The following is a 22,147-nucleotide window of genomic DNA, read 5'->3' on the forward strand; positions in this document are numbered from 1 at the left end:
CCTTCCTTATATGGCTGAACAACCTCAAAATTCTGCTAAACAAAGTTAAACAAAAGAAGGTCTTCTCTTAGTATTTGCATTATATTTGCATTGCACTGCTCCGGGTGTATGTTCACGGTGTGTGTGTGTTCACTGCTGTGTGTGTGCACGTTGGATGGGTTAAATGCAGAGCACGAATTCCGAGTATGGGTCACCATACTTGGTTGAATGTCACTTCACTTCACTTCACTTCACATTATGCCTTGCATGTGTTCCCCCATCTGATTGCATAATAACATTTGAGTACCAGATGTCCCTGTGCACACTCATTTCCATGTGTGGTTTTTTGCACAGAAGTCACTTGTGCTGATGGGTGACATCACGGGAACATTGTGACAAGAAGAAATGCCTAACAATTACAAATGCTGCATGTCAAACAGTGGAGTCCACACAGAATTTGGGGTTATATTTTAAAAAATGGAAATAAAATATTTCTGGATTGCGAAAAATGAAATATCATTGTCATTAATAAAATAAGTAAATTAGTGGCATTGATCATGTGACTCTTTGTTCAGATGGTCAGATTCTTGCTTCCGTTTCTAAAGCTCTTTGGATCAAATCATGACCATCAGGTTTCGCCCAAAAGTTAATGCATCTGTCATTAAAGACATCTAGAAATTTGTGTTAACTTTTCAGCAAAATTGGTATGCTGATTATATGCACTGACAAATTGTATAAAAAAAAAAGAATCTAAATAGAAGCATTTCCACTAGTAGTCCACTGTATGTATCATTAAAAGGAATAAAAACAGAAAACTTTTAACAGCATATTCAGTTTAGCAAAGAAAACAAAAAGACTGCTGATGCTGTGCAGGTCACTTTTCATTCAGGTGACATTAGTAAACTTACTACAAAGCTCCCCAAGCACATACAGCATGTGGCAGGAAGTGACACGGTGAGGGGGAGAATAAACATAACCAAGAAGCAAAAATAGTTCTGGAGAACAAAATGAGTGAGTGTAAAATTAGGACACGCAAAGTTATAAATAGATTTTTGTTTCCAGTTGTCAGGAAGTGGTTTATCTAAATGACAAAGAACAGTAAGGACACACACACACACACACACACACACACATACAAAGTCCTTAAATGAAGGCACGAGTTACAGATAAAAGATGAACCGCAACTTGCTAAAACTTTCTTTCCGTGATATAAAGAGAAAAGAAACTCTCAAACAATCTTCAAAAGCCACTTTTAACTCAAGCTATGCTAATGACAAGCCACACATCCTGTCTGATCAATTATTTGCCAGGATATTTTTAATGGTGAAGGAAATCAGTTGCAGTTCTATCTGAAAAGTCACAAAAAAGGTTATATAAATGCCCATCCAAGAGTGACCAATGTCTATACATACATAAACAAAAGAAAAATCTTTTTTTCAGTATACTGTATTTATAATTGTATAATTTTGCACTGTATTTTAATAGAATACTACATTATGTATTCAAACTATGAAATACATAAATAAAATAAATAAAAAATAAGTGTGCTGAAATACTCAGAAAAAAAAAATGCATATAAATTGTACCTTTATTGGTAAATCACCGTCAAAGGTAATATTTGTACCTTATTCACCCACTAAATAATACCTTTTCTCCTTTAATCTAACTGGTAATTACAGAATTGCAAGAGAGAAGAGGCGTGTAAAGGATATCTCGCTCAGACAGGAGTGTTCATTCATCGCAGGAGAGAAAACAGAGAAAAACAAAAGAGAGATATGAGCTGCCAATAGTTTATGAATGTGTGTTCCAAGAGGAGCTGTTGGGCTACTGTGAGTCTCCTAGACTGGGCCTCTCTAGAGAGGTAAGATGAGAAGTCCAATCAAATGAGAAATGCAATGAAATGCAGCAACATGATATATAGTGAAAGACAAACATTACCTCAAAGAAAGAGAGAGACTTTGAGAGAAATGCGTCTTTACCAGTAGACTTTGCCCCGAGATGCAGTCATGGGACGGGAATACCAGTACCAGTTCTGGATCAGGGACCTCTATTAGTTTTGGATCTCCCTTGCTTAGTCATGCTACCAGTATCTCAACATGTCAACGGGTAAGATTTGCGTAATAAGGTATAAATTTTCAACTAAAACAACTGTGCTGTTTTTTCAGCTTTATTACTTTAAATTTACTGTAAAAGTAAATCATCACATTAACCTCACAAGATACAAATAATAATAAAAATAATGAAACAAAAAATGAATACAAGTCCATGCATCATGCCTTTGAGGCAATAATGCTGTGAGAGAAAATTTCAAAAGCCTTAAAAAATGACCCATGGATTTATGAATTCGGGAGTAATATAAACACATATTCTTATCCTGATGGAATATTTCAGGGATTCCCAAACTTTTTTTGTCAGTCAAACCACATTGATCTAAAATATACTTTACCCCCAAATTTGATGTTAATATTTGTTTAAAGGGGTCATCGGATGCCCAAGTTGATATGCTTCTTTAGGGTCTTATTGAAAAGTCTATAACATACTTTGGTTAAAATTTGTAAAAAAACACATTTTTCTACCTGTCAAAATCAGCTCTGTTTTTAGCAAGCCATTCAAGTCCATGTTGCTTTAAATGCTAATGAGCTCTGCTGACCCCACCCCTCTCTTCCGTGGAGGTGACAAGCAGTACTGTTTACTTCAGCCATGAAACTGGCTAACTAGTACATTATTAGGAAAGGTGATTTGTAAAGATTCATAAAAAACCCTTATATTCACTTCTTCTGTAGATGAAGCTGGATCACGAATGATTTGCGCGAACATAGACGCATTTAGGCAGATCGGGATCGGCGCATTCACTTCAAAGCAAAATAACGTTAATCCTCTGCATCTTCAGCGGCTCAGATGTCGGGAGTAAATGACGACTTCTACGTTCATTATTACATCCAACAACAAAACACCTCAATCGCTTAATCGGAGACGTTCTTGTCTTCCCCTGCACCAGAGTCGACACAATAGCGGACAGCTCTCAGCTCACTCAGGGCGGGGCTAAGGTAAGATGGCCTTGTCAATCAACTATCGTGGGAGCGGCCTGTGCAGAACAATCTGATTTGTTCTCAGAACAGCCTGATTTGAAATGGGATTTAAAAAAAAAAAACACTGGGTGGATATTTATCATTATCAGGTGGATGTGTACACACACTTCCAAACACACATTTATGTTCAAACAACTTGTAAAGTGAATTTTGCATCCAATGACTCCTTTAAAATTCGTAACAACACATGTGTGTGTTCCCAGTTCTCTAATGTTGGTTAATAATCACATGACATATTTATTCATATTTATTATTTTTCCATTTATGTAATTAATCAATCATCAACTCAAGAACCCCCTGCAGTTCCTTCACATACGCTCAAGGGTTTGCAAACCCTAGTTTGTAAAACCCTGATGTAGTTTATGCATAGATAATGCACAAAATGCATGTTATTCCATCAAAACTGAATCTACACAACAAAAAACTAAATTTCCTGTTATGTTTTTCTGAATTTCCAAGCTTCCTGTTTCAGATTAGCCAGATGACCAAATCATAACAATAGTGTAAAAACAAAAAGGAAAAATTCTGTATATGTGGGGGTGAAAACGACCCTCACCAACCCCCTTTTGCTTCTGTCTTTCTGAAGCTCCATAAAAAGGCATATTATTCCTCCATGGACAGGGCACCTATAATCCTCTGCTTATGATATTGCATAAGTGTGTTTTAAAATACTCATTTTTAAAAAAAAATCTGACAAAGCTCACAATCCACAAATTAAGACTTCCAGAAAAGGAGACAGAGCTAGTGTGCCATTACAGTAGGAATGTGCGGATTGAAGCTGAAACTCAAGACATGAGTCACCAATGCAGAGGGAGACAGAGTCTTAATTAGAGCAGATACTTATCTATGATTGTATAAGCAACACTTTGCAGTGTTTGCACAAAGAGAAGAAGAGTGTGCAGTCACGAGAGGGAGAAGAACCACACATCATCCGTTTGTGTTTGCAGATGAAGTGTAGAGATAATAGTCACACATGCTGTGACTTTAACATAAAGACAGGACGTCCAGCGAGGTCCCTGCTGTCTGAGGAAACTTCTCTGATAGGATCAGTCGGTTTGGGGGGGGTGGGTCCACCTTTTTACCTCCATGGCCTAATGACAAATGCAGAAGTCTTGCTGACGCTGACACACTGCCTAACTGACAGTCAAAAAGTCAAAGGGGTCACAGCAAGTCGACTAAGGCCAGGCAACTCTCAATGGACCCTTTTTTTACAGACTGTGATGATGGTCATCATTGTAATCGTATATATATATATATATGTATACACATACATATATAAATAAAACAGCAGCTGTGGGAATGATAGTAAATTGCACATTGTCCTGTCTTCTGACTGGCACTATCAATGTCTCTCTGTTTATGCCTCTTTTTGAAAGTCATGAAAACACAACTGTGGAGCTTTTAATTATCTATTCGAGCAAATGGGAATGCAGAAAATATATCTGATGCAATCTCCTGTTCACCGCTATAGAAGTTTACCCAACTATGACACCTTCTGTCATTTTGTTTTTATTTTCAGCAATGCTTTTAGAAATATTTATATTTGTCATTAAATGTCATGTTTCCTTTACAAGAAAAATGTAGAAGGTTTTTAATTTACAATAACAGCTGGAAATCAATGAAAAATTACAACATATGATGCAAAACATTACTGGTTGTTTATTCAATTCCAAGTTGAATTTCCAACCTATTCTAACTGATGATTTTTCATATACAGCTAGCTACATAAAGTTAATGCAGCGACATTTAAAATTTCAAGTTCAACATTTACAACAGCCACCAGGCTGACCAAAGTGCTTTACAGAACAGCAAGATTATACCACATACACAGAAAACAGACCAGACAATATGTAATACAACCCGTTTAAAAAATACCATAGTAGACAATACACTAAGGAAAACAAATAGGTTTTTAGCAAGGACTTAAAAACAGACAAAGAAGGGGCCATTCTAATCTCTAAAGGCAGGGTATTCCAAAGTCGAGGCCCTGCCACCGCAAATGCACGCTCCCCTCTACGCTTAAGCCTGGGTCACAGGATCGTAGGCTTCTAGACGGCGTGTAGAGATGAAGACGTTCAGAGAGGTAGACAGGAGCAAGGTTTTGTAGGGATTTATATACAAAGAGGAGAATTTTAAAGTCTGAAGCACAATCTGTGACAACAATATTATTTTTTTAAAGAAAGAAAGAAACAATGCAAGATCAGTGGTTGTAGGATTTAGTCCTATGAATATTTTAAATATTGCACTGAGTGGCACAACAACTAATCGTCTAAAACGTGTGTTACAATGTGTGAACCGTTTAGGTGTTACTTGTGTTTGCATATATTAGAGGGAACCTTTAGAGTGAGAACAGTGAATATAGAGTGTCTGGTGGTCTCATACTGAAATGAAATAAGGCAAACAAGCAATAGGCCTACTGTAGATCACTGCCAAAATATACACACTGTGAACAGTAGTCTAAATATAAAAACACATGCCTGGTTGACATTTGTCTTCAATGAAAGTATTTGGTTATTGTGATATTTGCATTTCCGTCAACATTGGCACTATATTTCTCCAGTAAATATGAGAGAGACTGCTCTTGTCAAACAGTTCATTATTTATCTGACTTCTTGAAACGGCGTCATCATGAATACTGTAAGTAGGCAACCCTCTCAACTTCCTGTTTAAGAACTGTGAGTTCCTGTTTGTTTGGAACCACTTCCTGTGACCTCTCCTACAGGTTCTCTAGAATGCCACCACCACAAACATGACTTTAGCAGTGAAGCAGGGAAAGACATCAAATATGATCAACAATAGTAGGCCTACTAGAGCAGTGTGTTACAGTTCTATCACACTGGCACAACCAGACCTGTAAAAATCTCCACAGTTTTACTTCTTTTTCAAATTTCCATTTCAGCTTTACAAAAGGCATACATCCAGGAATTTCTGAACAAATTTTCCCCAAGAGCATCTGGGCTTTATTTTCCAGTTGTTGAAGAAGTTTTGCCGCTCATCCAATGACTTCATCAGCGGTCTGATGGCAAATATCCCTTGACAACTTTGATGAGATTGAGACGGTAAAGATGGTGTAACAGCATTTTAAGCATCTGATTATATTTCAGTGAGAATGTGGCAGTGTATTGTCTACATGGGAAAAACTGAACGACAAACATCTTATATGGACGCAAGAGTATTTGCAGTCGATCAAATTAACTGATAAAACTCCACTATAGCACGTACAGTATTGCAGCATGTTATGACAGCAAACACCTCGCTCACTGTCCACAGAGCTGATATTAGAGTACGATGGATTTAACCTTTGACCACATTCGAGGTGCTACTGGAATAATTAGGCCTTCAGTCTATCCACAATCAATTAGCCGAACAGAGTTAAAGCGGAAGCGCAGCACATAACAACACAGCTACAGAATGTGTAACTCTAGCAGTTTGTGAAGCCGGATAAGCGGCCCTTGAGAACACACCTGTTTTTGGGGGCCCTGCAGAGCTGGATTACCACTAACCTCAAAGCATACGCTGACTCATCTAGCACTTCAGCCCACTTTACCCACAATGCAAAGTAAATTCTCCAAAAAAAAAGGTGACTTGATTTACTATTTCTCACTGAGCACTGCTTCAAAATTACAGCTGTATAAAAATATAATATATGTGACCCTGGACAACAAAACCAGTCTTAAGGGTCCATTTTTCGAAATTGAGGTTTATACATTATCTGAAAGCTGAATAAATAAGCTTTCCATTGATGTAAGGAAATATTTGGCAGAGATACAACTATTTGAAAATCTGGAATCTGAGGGTGCAAAAAAATCGAAATATTGAGAAAATCGCCATTAAAGCTGTCCAAATGAAGTTCTTAGCAATGCATATTACTTATCATAAGCATTTTTCTTTTAGTTATAAAAATATTGTTGTTTTTTTTGTCTCTAACAAGAGACTGTACGACATTCACATTACATGACTTGACTGATTTTTACGTAGAAAGGGTGACAGCGCACTGCATTAAAATAATGATCATTCATGTTTTCATAACTGCTGGCCAAATTCAAAAACGAAACTAAAATGAAAACATCTCTGAGAGCAAGAGGGCCCCCTGGTGTTTCGGGGGTCCTATGCAGCTTGAGAATTCTGCGTATAGGGAGGATCGGCTCTGATCTAATATCTTCATGGAACCTGATATTTACATTAATTTGGCACAAAAGAAAAATCGATAATTTTGACCCATACAATGTATTTTTGGCTATTGCTACAAATATACCCGTGCTACTTAAAACTGGTTTTGTGCTCCAGCGTCACATATGAGTATACACACTACCGTTCAAATGTTTGGGGTTTTTAATTAGTAATTTATTCCTGTGATGGCAAACTTAGTTGAATTTTCAGCAGCCATTACTCCAGTTCTCAGTGTCACATGATCCTTCAGACATCAGTCTAATATGTTGATTCGGTACTCAAGAAACTTTATTATTACATCTACATCTTATTAATGTTGAAAACAATTGTGCTGCTTAATATTCTCATGGACAACATGATTTTTTCTGGATTTGCTGATTAATATAATGTAGCTAAAATGGTAAAGCTACAAAAGAACCGAATTTATTCGAATTTTTAATAAATGTCAAAAAAATAAGAGAAACAGAAAAAGAAATTAAAAGTAAATAAATAGTAAAAATCTGTATTGTATTTACTATATATATACATTGTATAGTATTGATACTTGCTGTGAAGCTGTGATGGGAGAAAAACATGGTTCGTTATATGGTTACATGGTTCCTGATATTACATTAGTGCCACTCCTGTAGGTGTAAAAGCATTTTGAGGAATACTGTGTCTGTTAACAGAAAAAGTGATCTCTGTCATATTGCCTATTGTAGACGAAGTGTTTAGAGACACTCATTGAAGTTAGTTAGAGATAAAAAAAAAACTTGAGTGTGCCAATGTGACATTTATTTTTCACTACTGCTTTCAATGGTTTTTGAGTTGGTTGTTTTTCTGTTGACAGAGTCTTTAGACAGGGTGTGTTCTATGAAGAATAAAAGCTGTGTCGTAAAGCTGAGATGTAAGACCTGCAGAGCAACAGACTCTCTCTCACTCTCTCTGACCCTGAAGAAGAGGGAAAGTCCCTGAAATGAGAGGCTGCTGCTATTCCTTTCATCCGACATTTCCCTTCATCTCCTCACCCATGAACAGCACGACTTCAAGCTTTCATAATACATGTATCTGCCTCTACTCTGGAGTGTTTGTGTGGTCAACAGCATAAGGCTTAAATCGGTTTAGTTTTATGTAGTTAGAACAGCATAAATACATAAATAAATACGTAAGTGAGTGAGTAAACAAGTCAGTGGTTTTGGACATAAAAGCATAAGCATGAATGTGTAAAATTTCTCTGTCTGTATGTTCTCTCATGTGTCTTTGAGAATTTAAAGGATTAGTTCTCCCAAAAATGAAAATTTACTCATTCCCAGGCCATCCAAGATGTAGATGAGTTTGATTCTTCATCGGAACGGATTTGGAGAAATTTGGCATTGCTTGCTCACCAATGGATCCATTAAATGGGTGCTGTCAGAATGTCTTATAAAATTAAAAGCTGCATGTTTGTAAGAAACGAACCCTTTATGAAGGCATTTTAACTTTAAACCTACATGTAAGTCCAACCCTGTTTTAAAAACCAACAGCATATGCTGAATAGGTATTTTTTGAAGCATGGCAGCTGGTTTGAGCTGGTCCTGAGCAGGAGTTAGTTGCTTAGGACCAGCACATAAGCAGCTTAAACCAGCTCATGACCTGCTGTCATGCTTCAAAACATACCTAACCAGCATATTTTGTCTCCTGATTCAGACGAGTTTAGTTTTTCACTGGAGAAAGCAAATATGTCTTAACAATGGATTTGTTTGTGACTGGAGTCATGTCGATTGTTTGTGGACTACTGTGATTTTCATCCGATGTTTGAACTCTCATTCTGACGGCACCCATTCACTGCAGAAGATCTTTTTAGCGAGCAAATGATATAATGCTACATTTTTCCAAATCTGTTCAACAAATTCATCTACATAGTAGATGGAATAAGAGTGAGTAAATTTTCAGCATTTTTTTTTTTTTGTGAACTATTCCTTTAACGCCATGGCAAGCTATCAACATGAACAGCAGCCAGTTTTCCATACAGACTGCTACTGTCCAGACTCTTGGCATCGTGTTGATGCCTGACGCTTACATCATTACTAAAGCAATGGATGTAGATAAACCCGATACAGATGTTTTTACAAACAGATCTGATTTCATAACTTGCATAACTTTTTTTGTTTTTTTTTAAATGATACCGTGGACAGTGGACATTTGAGACATACTGACACAGCTATAAACAAGGAAAAGAATGAACAGTGACTAATGTAACATGACCTTTAGGAGAGGAAAGCAGGAGAAATTACACTGAGCCACTTCACTGGCCCTTTAGTCAAGAAAATCTCTCAAGGATCCCCATATGCATTTGTGGACTGTGTGCATTCTGTGTGAATGTGAGAGTGTGGCAGATCAAGGGCATGTAATCTAGGGACCACAGCTGGACTAATGGGTGGCATTATTCTGCTCTGTAGTGGGTCTTAGCACCTCCATCTCATTCCCTTTTTAGCATCACGCCAACAGATGTCACAGCTGTGTTTGGCATGTGAGGCTCCCTGATGTGATACCTGTGTTATATCATTCTATATATATTACAATCACAAATCATCCAGGATATGAGCCATTCAGAAATGAACTGAGAACTCCACTGAAACTGCAAATCTATTCAAGAATTTGAATTGAGTTAGCAAACAGTATGCAAAATCATAATGAACATTTTAAGTAGAATTTAAGTAGAATTCAAATAAAAGGATATTCAAAAAATATATAACTACTAGTCCAGTCTAGATTTTAATAGGTATTATTTATTGTTTTTTTAAATTATTTTATTTATGTTTTTCGTTATGAATTGCCGTACATATAACAGTTATTGTCAGCACCGATATGCTTTAGGTGTCCTGAGTTCGAGTCCCAGTTTGTGGACCGTTCCTGATCCCGTCCTATCATAATAAAGGCAAAGATGCCAAAAATAATTATTTAAAAAAAAAACTGTTATTACCAGATACCATACCAGATATTTTTTTTTTCTTTTGAAAGAAATCTCATGCTCACCAATGCTGCATTTACGTGATTTATTTTAAAATGTAATGTCCCATCATACTTCAGAAATCATTCTAATATGCTAAAATCAGTGCTCAAGAAATATTTGTGCTGCTTAATATTTTAGTAGAAGCCATGAGACATTTTTTCAAGATTTTCTGATAAACAGTAAATTCAAAAGAACAGTATTTATTTCAAACAAATCTTATTATAAATGTATTTACACTTTTGATCAATTTAATGCATCCTTGCTGAATAAAAGTTAAAAAACATTTTTTTTTAAACAAAATCCAGTTTAACTTTCCATGTGACCAACTCAATTCCAATTCACATACATGAACCAACAGGTTATCAACTTTTAAATTTCTAAAATTAAATTAAATTTTAAATTTCTCACAGGAAGTCATTCACATTCTTCTTCTTCTCTTCCACCCTCATTACCACGACTGAGGTGAGACCCTTATGCAAGGCACTGAGCCCCCAACTGCTCCCCAGGTGCTGCAGCAAAAATGGTTGCCCACTGCTCCAGGTGTGTGTTCACGGTGTATGTGTGTGTGTGTGCGTGTGTTTGTTCACTACTCACTGCTGTGTGTGTGTGAATTTGAATGGCTGAAATGGAGAGCACAAATTCCAAGTTTGGGACACCATACTTGGCCACACGTCACGTCTTATCCATTCCTTTACATTAATGGCAAGTATTCACTAAACGATTTTAGGCCCAATTGCCGACAATTTTCTAGATATCACAGACAAAAGTCCAAAAATCTTAAGCTAATCGTAGCACGTTCAAGTAAATGACGATCACATTGTGTGAATAGTCACAAGATATGATCTGATTGAAGTCCTATATATAGAAAGAGTGACATTTAGCTTAACATTAGTTAATGTGTGACCCCCAGTCACCAATCCGTTGTGTAATGTGCAAACCGCAAAAACTTTATGATACCAAAAACAGTTATGTAGAGTGATAAAAACAGTGATCTGATGACGAAATCAAGTGTAATGCATGGAGGGCATAAGTTTGTACATTGTGTCTGTCTGCATTATACTGTGTAGAAACTGACTGAGACACGAGAAAATCAATGAGAAGCGCAAACAAAATCCTTGCATAAAGACATGGCCAGGTGGCGAGCCAAATAAACAGAAATAAACAAGGAGGATGTTTATTTTTCTTAATTTGTCTCACCACCTGTCCATGTCTTTGTATATGAGGATTTTATTTGCACTTTTATCGATTCTCTAATCTAAGTCTTCCTTAACAAAATGGCTATTTTCACTGGAGTCCATTTATATGGAGTCCAGAAGCACGTAAAGTGAAATGCATGCATCACCTTGTGAAAGCAGCTAGTATGTAAAGACCATACTAGAAATGACAAGTAAACCTCACAACACAGCCACATGCACCAGATAACAAAGACCTCCTTCAGTTTTTCAAGAAAGAATGGCACAAAACAAGCTGCACAGTCCAGCTCAATAAAGTGACCTACATTTCCATAGGGCACAATTTCCTGCATGAACTGAGATACCAGTTGGAAGATGCAGGACTTCGGAGAATTGTTTCAGTTCAATTAAAACATTACCCTTGCCATTTTTTTATTCACAGAAGAGGCCTTTCTGGTCTTAGACAAGCAAAACAGAGTCTGGAGACCCATCAGAGACAAATGAGACACATGAGTGCTTTATTCACGAGGATCCTACAGACAGTCATCTGGAGATTGCTAAAGGCAGGATTCAAAAGTGGGTTTTCTCAGTAATGCCATAGAAAGAATATTTTTTTTGAGTTCTCAAAGAACCTTTCAGTGAACAATTCTTAAAAGGACCATTTTTAAGTTTTTAATAATCTGAGGAAACTTTTTCCATAAAGAACATTTTGTGGAATGGAAAGGTTCCATCGAGAGGCTCTTCACAGAAACATGAAGAACCTTTATTTTTAAGAGTGTAGAGTAACCACATAAACACCCAGATAAACCCAATAAATGCATAGCAATGCACTAAAAAAACTCTTACCACAAAGCCAATCCACAACAGCCTAGTACCACTGTGGTGTGTTTTGCATGGCTAACCACACACATTTTTAATATTAACTGTATAAAGCAGTATATAAACATATTCTTGGTTGCACACAAACTACCTGGTACCACTTTATATCAGGTGGCCTTAATTACTATTTACTTACATTTAAATTAATCATTTGGTACAACGCACTTATTGTGTACATACACGTTTTAAATTGTATTTATATATTTTTTTTAAATACCTGCATATTTTCATCAGTAATTAATTTGTATAATTACATTTATAATTACACTTTTGACCCATCCATTACACCTTAACCCACGCTTAAACTTACCCATACAACCTCTAACCTTACCCGTATCGCACCTTAATGGCAGCAAAAGTGTTTTGCAATACAATCTGAACAAAATTTTGTATATTGTATGTAACATAATTAAAAAAAAACGTAATATATGTAATTTAAAGAAATAGTTTAATTTAGCTCAAAGGGAATCATTTATGATTTTATAGAGATTTGAACAGAATCAGTGTTACGGCGATTCACTGAACGAACCGTATAACAAACTCTGTACTGGATATTAAAATCCAAATATAGTGAAAACACGATTAAATAGCACAGTAACAAGATCGGCAGTTTAAGACATTAACTTGTGAGCACAAAACACAAGATACTTCTCTTTTCAATATAAATAAGATTTTATTTATATAAACCTAAGAAATAAACTAATCTAACACATGAACACAAGCATGCACACGTTGCAGAAAGAGAGAAAGTGAGGAAAGGATGAGTTTAAGAGAATGAAAATGTGAAATCCCAAGTTTACAGCAATATGTTAAATAGCCTAGACCTGAACAACCATCAATCACTTATTTAACCCTCGCTTTCAGTTTCTCAATGAGGCTAAAATGTATATTAACTGCACCTGATTCAGTTAGAACCTGGAGGTGTTACTTGCTTGCTTTGCCTGTGTAAAGGGGTTTCCTTTGTGTCGTCGTCGTTGTTGCAGACAGGGGGTTCCCCGAAGTGTCTGATTGGTTGAGAGTTCAATAGCCTTTGAAGTGAGGTCTTGGGCGTTGGCTGAGGATGCGGAGTTGGTCTGGTCAAAGTTTGAAGCAGGTGCAGTCGGAGCTGAACTTTACAGCAAACTTACATTAGAACACGAAACTCCATGGAAAGAAAAGAAACGAAAGTAAAAGAATAAAAGGATGTAACGAGACTAGGTTGGTTTTCTTCTCATTGTGGTAGCAGCTGGCACGTGGGCCAGAGCACGCTCAAAGAGCAGCGTCAAAACACGGTGGCAAAAGAGAAGAAGAGGAGAAGGGAGAGGACCAAGAGGTTGTAAAAGAGCATTTTTAAGAAGAAGAGGATTTTTAAGAAGAGAGAGTTTGATGGTGTCCTGAGTTTTTAAACTCGGCTTTCAGACCGTCCCATCTGGAAACATTTAAAGCGTGATTTTTCAAACTCATACATACCAAACACGCATATGAATCCTTCAGCTATTCAATAATGATTAAAAAGACATACATAATATTTGATTAAAACATGATAGTCTAATATGTGGGTTACAAACATAATATGGGGTTCTGCATAGAAATGTCCTTTTAGGATGATTTTATGTGCATATGAAAAAGAAAGTCTTTGTATAGTTCTATGGAGAACGAAGGCATGTTCTTTAGACAAAGGAATTTTGGTTTGGTCTGTCTTCTATGTGGGGGAGAAGTCAGTCTAAGGAAGCTCGTGAATTCAATTGTGGAACACGTGATGGCCATCTCTTTGACCATCAGTCTTGATTATTTGCAACAAATTTGACAGTCTTCCTGAATTGTAATTATCAATAAGTGTTCTTTTGTCTCAAGGTTGTAAGCGGTTTTGTGAAAGAGGCTTGCTGGTTAGTTTGCTTGCTTCAGACTAGTTGGAGCTAGGAATCTGATTTACGGCGTCCTGTTTCTTGGGGCCTCTCTGAATTCCAGCTCCTCAGGTTTCAATGTTCTGATTGATGCATGTTAAATTTGTCTGATTCAGTCTCTGATATTCTACATGTATATAATTGTGTATATATCTATTTTTTTATGTAAGTACACCTAATGTAAAGTGGGACCAACTACCTTAATTTCAATTAAACCATTGTGAGATATTTGGGCTGGAGCTCTATAATATAACAGAAGCTTGTGTTTGTGTCTGTGTGTGTATTAATATAAACCCTGAGGGGTTCAATTAATTACCCCAAGTGAAAATAGTGTCTAGGTCATAATCCTGTGGTGACGACAGGAAGCAGACATGCAGGATATTCCCAAACTGTGACTGAGTAACCAAAGGAATTGATGGCATCTAGCGTTCCATCTGGGCAGACACGTGTGACTGTATTCCATTAGATCTAATCGGAAAGCATGATGATCAGATCAGATAGACGGTGTAGATTATGACGTCTAGTTCTAGCATCCAAGTTTAGACTGGGATCAGTTGTCTTTTGATAATATTATGCTTCAGAATGTGAATGTAATGTTTTTAGACACTTAATTGCATGCTATTTACAATTAAACACACTTGAGTAGGACTTAAGTACAACTTAATATATAATGTCATAATTACTTCTTTGAAATATGGTTTACTCTTGAATGCACTGACAAGCATTGATGCTATGTCAAACTAAATATTTTCAATTTAACGTATTTAAATATATTTGCACTTATGGAACGTTTAAAAATTAACTTTATGACCAAAGATTACTGAAACAATGATTTAAAATGTACTATTGACATTATTGCAAACTACACTTTTTTAAAGAATATTTAAGTGTTAAGAAACCGTCATCAAAGTGTCCTCTCTTTAAGTACAATAAAGTGGCCTTATATTTCATCTATTATGTTTTATCTGCAAATACAGTAAAAATATACTTTTAAGATTTGAACCACACTAAAAGTGCACATTTAATACAATTAAGCACACTGCTTTTTTTTGTCCAAATAATGATAGTGGGGTCCAATGTTGTTTGGACCCCAACATTCAAAATATCTTCAGAAGAACATCATACGGGTTTGGAATGACATTATGGTGAGAAAATGATGACAGAACTAACATTTTTGCGAGAACTATCCTTTTAAGGCTTTTCTGCGCCCTGGAGTCTCGACATTCTGTTCAATGTGTGTTCTTTCACTCCTCAAAGCAGTTAATCAAACCCTGTCCCACAGCCTATTTTACTGGTCAAGTCAATCACGCAGTCACCTGTCAAGACTTCAGAAAAATTAGAAATACAGTGGGGCAAATGAGTATTTGATACACTGCCGATTTTTCAAGTTTTCCCACTTACAAAGAATGGATAGATCTGTAATTTTAATCGTAGGTACACCTCAACTGTGAGAGACAATATATAAAAAAACAAATCCAGAAAATCACATTGTATGATTTTTAAATAATTAACTTCCATTTTATTGCATGAAATAAGTATTTGATCACCTACCAACCAGCAAGAATTCTGGCTCTCACAGACCTGTTAGTTTGTCTTTAAGAAGCCCTCCTATCCTCCACTTATTACCTGTATTAATTGCACCTATTTGAACTTGTTACCTGTATAAAAGACACTTGTTCACACACAATCAATCAGACTCCAACCTCTCCACCATGGGCAAGACCAAAGAGCTGTCTAAGGGCACTAGGGACAAAATTGTAGACCTGCACAAGGCTGGGATGGGCTACAGGACAATAGGCAAACAGCTTGGTGAGAAGGCAATAACTGTTGGCGCAATTATTAGAAAATGGGAGAAATTCAAGATGACTGTCAATTTCCCTCGGACTGGGGCTCCATGCAAGATCTTGCCTCGTGGAGTATCAATGATCCTGAGAAAGGTGAGGGATCAGCCTAGAACTACACGGGAGGACCTGGTCAATGACCTGAAGAGAGCTGGGACCACAGTCTCAACGGTTACCAATAGTAACACACTACACCGTCATGGATTAAAATCCTGCAGAGCACGCAAGGTCCCCCTGCTCAAGCCAGCACATGTCCAGGCCTGTCTGAAGTTTGCCAAAGACCAGGCATGGGAGAAGGTCATGTGGTCAGATGAGACCAAAATATAACTTTTTGGTATAAACTCCACTTGCCGTGTTTGGAGGAAGAAGGATGAGTACAATCCCAAGAATACCAGCCCAACCGTGAAGCATGGGGGTGGAAACATCATGTAGATCCCACCCACTGTAGATCCACTGATGAGTGGAAGGAACCAAGTGTGACAAGCACTAAGGATGTGCTAGCAATGCTATACTAAGTTTCAGTACTGTGATTGACATTTCCGATGAAATCTTTAGAATCGGCTGCAGAGAGGGGCTTGTGCTTAGTGAAGTGACATTCAGCCAAGTACTCATACTCGGAATTCGTGCTCTGCATTTAACCCATCCAACGTGCACACACACAGCAGTGAACACACACACACCGTGAACACACACCCGGAGCGGTGGGCAGCCATTTTATGCTGCAGCGCCCGGGGAGCAGTTGGGTGTTCGGTGCCTTGCTCAAGGGCACCTCAGTCGTGGTATTGAGGGTGGAGAGAGCGCTGGATTGGGAAAATATGTAGAGTACTACAATTACTCTGATGCTGCTTCCAGAGCCAGACCATGCTCCTTGTTTCGTATCAGCTCAACAAGCAGCTCAACAAGCAATAAGGAAAAACTAATAGCTTAATAGCTCTGTTTGTTTTGAGACAATACGGAAAACAACTATTCTGGCACAGAGTTCCTTTTAATCAGACCAGATAAAGAGATTACCGGACAAATTAATGGAAATGTAAAGGGACAACAACAGTTTATGCAGCAGTGCTGATGCTATTAGAGAGAGACTTTGCCGTGGTCACAGAGATAATAAACATTCAAAAGCATTCTATCAAAAATATTTTTTTATGTCAACATTAAATGCAAACTGCAACTACAAACTCTTACACTGATATACACGTCATCAGAGAAGAGATGTCGTTGCAGGGGGTGGCCATGTAAATGTTTTTGATTATTAATATTGATAAGCATTATTACTATTAATAAACAGCAAATTATGAGTTTATTGAGGGAAGTCCTTGTTAATAATTACTTAATTGGTCCCCAAATTAAAGTGTGACCAAAATGATAGTAATGCACACAGATTATTATCCTTAATTTGTTATAAATATAAATGATTTATCAATTTTGATGTAATGATGTCTTTGATTTACTAAAGTTAACTTTTTGTTAAAGTTCTGAACAAAAAGATTTTAAAAATTAACTACAGTATATATATTATACAGTACGTATTATACTGTAATATAATACAAAACTGAACAATAATTTATAATTTTTTTAATTTATCCCCTTTGTTTATCAATTTTCTTTGTCATAAAGGGGGTGTCATGCACCATTCGAGTCTTGGCTGAAGTAGGTTCTAGTCTGGACAGTCTAGTTTATTGTGACATTGTGAAAGATGGTTTGTGTTTAAATCCTGATCTGTCACGTCTGTATGAGCATGATGCCTCTGTGTCATAACATTATTCCAGCATTTGTGTAAATGCATTTATTCCGCCTCTTGTGCACTTTAGATGCAGTTTATGTGCTGATAAGACACCATTTAGTGAATGATAAACATTATATGACATGGAGTACATACACAGTGGCACCATCTATGTATTCATTCAATTGCTGTTCTCCAGTCAGTAAAGACAGGAACATACAATACCCTTGCAGGCTTATAACTTTGGTAAAGTCCTCCAAGTTATTCAACAATTCTGTTTTCAACATCTTAATCACACTGAGGTTGTCTCAACTGAATCATCTGTTATGTTGATGTCAATCCCACTATTCTAATACGAGAACATTTACAAAAATGTTGCATTACCAGTCTGTCCACAATTGAACGGCCTGCATAACACAGCCTGCATGTGAAAGGCAGCTTTGACATCGACGCTTACTTCCTACTTCAAACTTATGTAATGATAATATCTCGGTCGAGAGAGAGAACAAGACAAGCGCAGGTCATCGGACATATTTTTTAAAGGAAAACCGCAATTCCCAGACTCATACTTCAAGGAAAACATGTCACTCTAAAAAGGCAGTTTGTTTGTTGAGAAGCTAAACAATCTAAATACCCAAAAGGCATTAATTGTGCGAACAACCATGTTCACAGGAATATCACTAAGGGGATGTTTACTGCCAACTCATGCAACAAACCTAAAACTGCAGACAGCTTTCAAAGAACCTCCTCACTATAGTGGGATTTATATGTTACTTTTATGAGGAACTGTGTACTGTAAATGTGGTAAACAAGAAAGGGCTGGTTTCAGTCTCATAAAAATCAAAAGTTATGAAGCAAAGTACCTTTTAATAAATATCTGTTAGATAACTATCTTGTTATCGGATTTAGCCTTTTAAAAAGATAAAAAATAATTTGGACAGTCTCATAGCGTGTCAAACAGAACGTACAGTTATGTGAATTTATAGATTAATTGCCTGTCTGAATAGGACTAAAATGGGGTAAAAAACAAAATATAAAAATTCTGCAAATGCAAATTGGGAATAAATTAGGGTTAAAGGGACAGTTCACGCAAAATGTAAATTCTGTCATCGTTTACTCCCAAAACTGTATGTGCTGTGGAACATAAAAGAAGATATTTTGAGAAATGTCTCAGTGTTTCTTTTTTGCCCATACAATGAAAGTCTGGTTACTAATACTTTATTAATACATAAACTAACAGTTTATTTTCCCTCCTTATCTGAGTTCCTATGGGTGAGGGTCCCACTTTATATTAAGTGGCCTTATACATGTACTTACATTTAAATTAATAATTTGGTACAATGCACTTATTTTACATACATGTTTTTACATTGTACTTATATTTTAAAAGATACCTGCATGTAATTATATATGTAATTAATTTCTGAAATTACATTTCTAATTGCAGTTGACCAAGCCCTTATACCTAAACTCAACCCTACCTGTATCCTTCCTCAATAACAGCACGTGTATTGCAATACAATGTGAACACAATAAGTACATTGTACTTAGGTTTTGATTTAAGTACAGTCATAGGCCTAGTAGTTAAGGCCACTTAATATAAAGTGGGACCATGTCCAGATTAAACAACACTTATAAAGAGCATATCAACACTCTTTTCAAGTTTACCAGTGATGACCAGTAATAATACAGACATTATTGATGGACATGATCGAAATGACCTTGTTTGGACAAAAACAAAATGCTATTCCAATAGACAACTTTATCCCAACCAGGATGGTGAAAGTTTTACAGTTAATGAGCAATAGACTACCAACACTTTTTAGAATGGTAAAGTGAAAAAAATAATTTTAAATATTGTAGCATGGCCTGAAGTGACTTGTTTATCCTTTCATCGTGTAGGACATTCATGATTTGGGACAGAGACCAAAAAGGCACACAAACAGATAAACAAATCCATCTAAGCCTCTAAGACGACATGTATTCAAATGATCTGAAAGACACAAAAACAATCTGTGCTACAGGAAATTCCTTCATTACTGTGCTTACAGTTGGGAGACCTTAACTGAACAAGTAGCCTAACACATGCCACTCACACAGACAAGAGCAAGGTCTACTCATAGTCCCTTTACTGATGTGCTTACTATAGTTCTTTAATTCTTTCTTTGGTGAAATTTTATAGTTTTCTTCCTGTTTTTTGCATACACACATGCACATTATCAGTGGCATCCTGCAAAGCAGCAGATGACCAGAGTCGGGTTGGGAAGTGGGCAGTTGGGTCAACTCCAGCGGGGCTGTTTGACTCACAAAGAGCCCAAAGTCAAACTCCCAGCATACACACACACACACACATAAGCACAACACCACCAGAGGAACTGCCACACGGCACATGCGCATGCATACAAATGGCTCAAATTCTCATATAGCATTTTAAACTAAAATTATATATACTGACAATCAAATATAACTCCACACACTTATTCAAATATATTAGAAATTAAACACAGTAATTGCCTCACAATTAAGAGGCATTCCCTGCATACCTGCACAATCACATTTGTTTATATTTATGTACAGATTTTTTCATATTTTTGTTATCAGAATATTCTGTTCTGCTTTCTATGTTAATGTTTTGAATTATTGTATCATGTATGTTACCAACCATTGTGTTGTTTTGTCTTTGTGTGACTAACAATGTTAAGGGCAATTTTGATGACCTTTAAGTCATTGTGTGGCCTTCCATTCCATTGTCCATCTGTGTCATTATTAGCACATTTTACAGCAACAAACTGATTTTAATAGCTCTAATATAATGGTTCATTGACAATATGTTTACATACACAGTTAGGAACAGTAAACATATTTGCCAAGATGTATGGTATACTGCTTGTAGCATCGTCATTGTATTTTGTACAGTAAAGTTCTGGCATCCACAGCTGCCAGTTTCTCAGTGTATTATTAAAATCATTAAATAACTGAACTACTGTGTGTTCCACTAAGAAGCACACGGAATCCAAATATTCCCCATAGGTTGTACTTCATGACGACTGCACCCATATTGATATAGTGGGAACTCAACAAAGTACACAGACAGCATTTTAAAGCACACGGCCCGTGTAAATACATTTTAAGACAAGCATTTAATTTGTCACTCACTTTGTTTTATCTGCCTATAGCTAGACTACACCTTTCCCTGCAGGTGTCATGGCCTGCTCCTCAGGTTTAACAGCTTTTATTTAATTTGATATTCACCGATGCTTGCACATATACAGTAAATTAATGAGTACAGCACAATTCACAGGTATGCATGCCAACACAGAAGCTACATGCCAGCATCTAAATACTTGCTCTCCCACCTCCCTGCTTAGCAGTCTGACAATGAGAAGAATTCTTGCCAAAAAAATATATATGTACAAATGTATAAAGTTATTAGGTTTAAAGCCTTATGCCACAAAACTCATACAACGCATTCACTGATAATATTTAACTTTTAGTTAAAAGGGTAGTTCACCCATCATTTGCTCACCCTTCACTTGTTCCAACCCTGTATGAGGTTCTTTCTTGAGCACAAATGAAGACATTTTGAAGATTGTTGAAAACCAAACAGCTGACAGTAGCCATCGACTTCCATGGTATTTTTGATTTTCATTTTTGGGTGAATTATCCCTTTAACTTAACTCATCGGTAATTGGAGAACAATAACAAACACACTGCGTTCTCATTTCCCTTGTCCTTATAATAAACGTGTTTCTGTGTTGAGACTCATTTGGAGGCTGATAGTAATCAGCTCCCAAAGTAGGCTGTAATAAGGTCTCATCGTGTAATGATGATCAGTGACCAGCATAGACTCATTGGAAAATGCATCCATCTAAATTTTTTACAGAACTCCAAAAACTTACCTATACATAGAATTCACTGCAGTTTCCAGCTGAAATTAACACTAGTGGCAGTAAAACACCAACAACTGTTACGCATTTTCTCATAAATTACAATTTCAGGAGCAGATTATCAATTAAGACTTCCTTGCACAATACTGTTATAACCTCAAAACTCTAGGACTAGTTTTTCCTAGTCCACTTTAGGAATTTTGTGAATGATTTGTAAACTAATACACATTATCAGCTCCATATTTATGGCTTTTTTGATGTAGTAAACTTGCTCTGTAGCTCACCTGGTAGAGCATTACACTTGTGATGCAGAGCACTTGGGTATGAGGCACGATAAAACGGCTAATAGAAGAAAATTAAAACTGTATGGTTGCTTCAGCAAATGCATTTTTATTTCACATTTGCTCTTATCATCACTATTGGTTGTGTTTAGGATAGGTTTTAGTGTAGGTTGTACTTCATTTTCAAATGCAATACAACATTAACATTTTAGCACCGCTCACCGGACATTTCACTTCCAAACCATACCAAATAACTTAAAAAAAATGATTCACAT

At 36.7% G+C, this 22,147-nt stretch overlaps 1 protein-coding gene across 2 annotated transcripts in view; it reads right to left on the minus strand.

The window, feature by feature from the left end:
• The window catches only part of LOC306871885 (stromal interaction molecule 2-like), a gene marked incomplete at its 5' end in the record, with an annotated part of 38,218 nt that overhangs the window by 14,831 nt on the left and 1,240 nt on the right, over nt 1-22,147 (minus strand). The window lies entirely within an intron of this gene.

Source organism: Barbus barbus, assembly GCF_936440315.1.
Source record: "Barbus barbus genome assembly, chromosome: 1".
Lineage (NCBI taxonomy): Eukaryota > Metazoa > Chordata > Actinopteri > Cypriniformes > Cyprinidae > Barbus > Barbus barbus.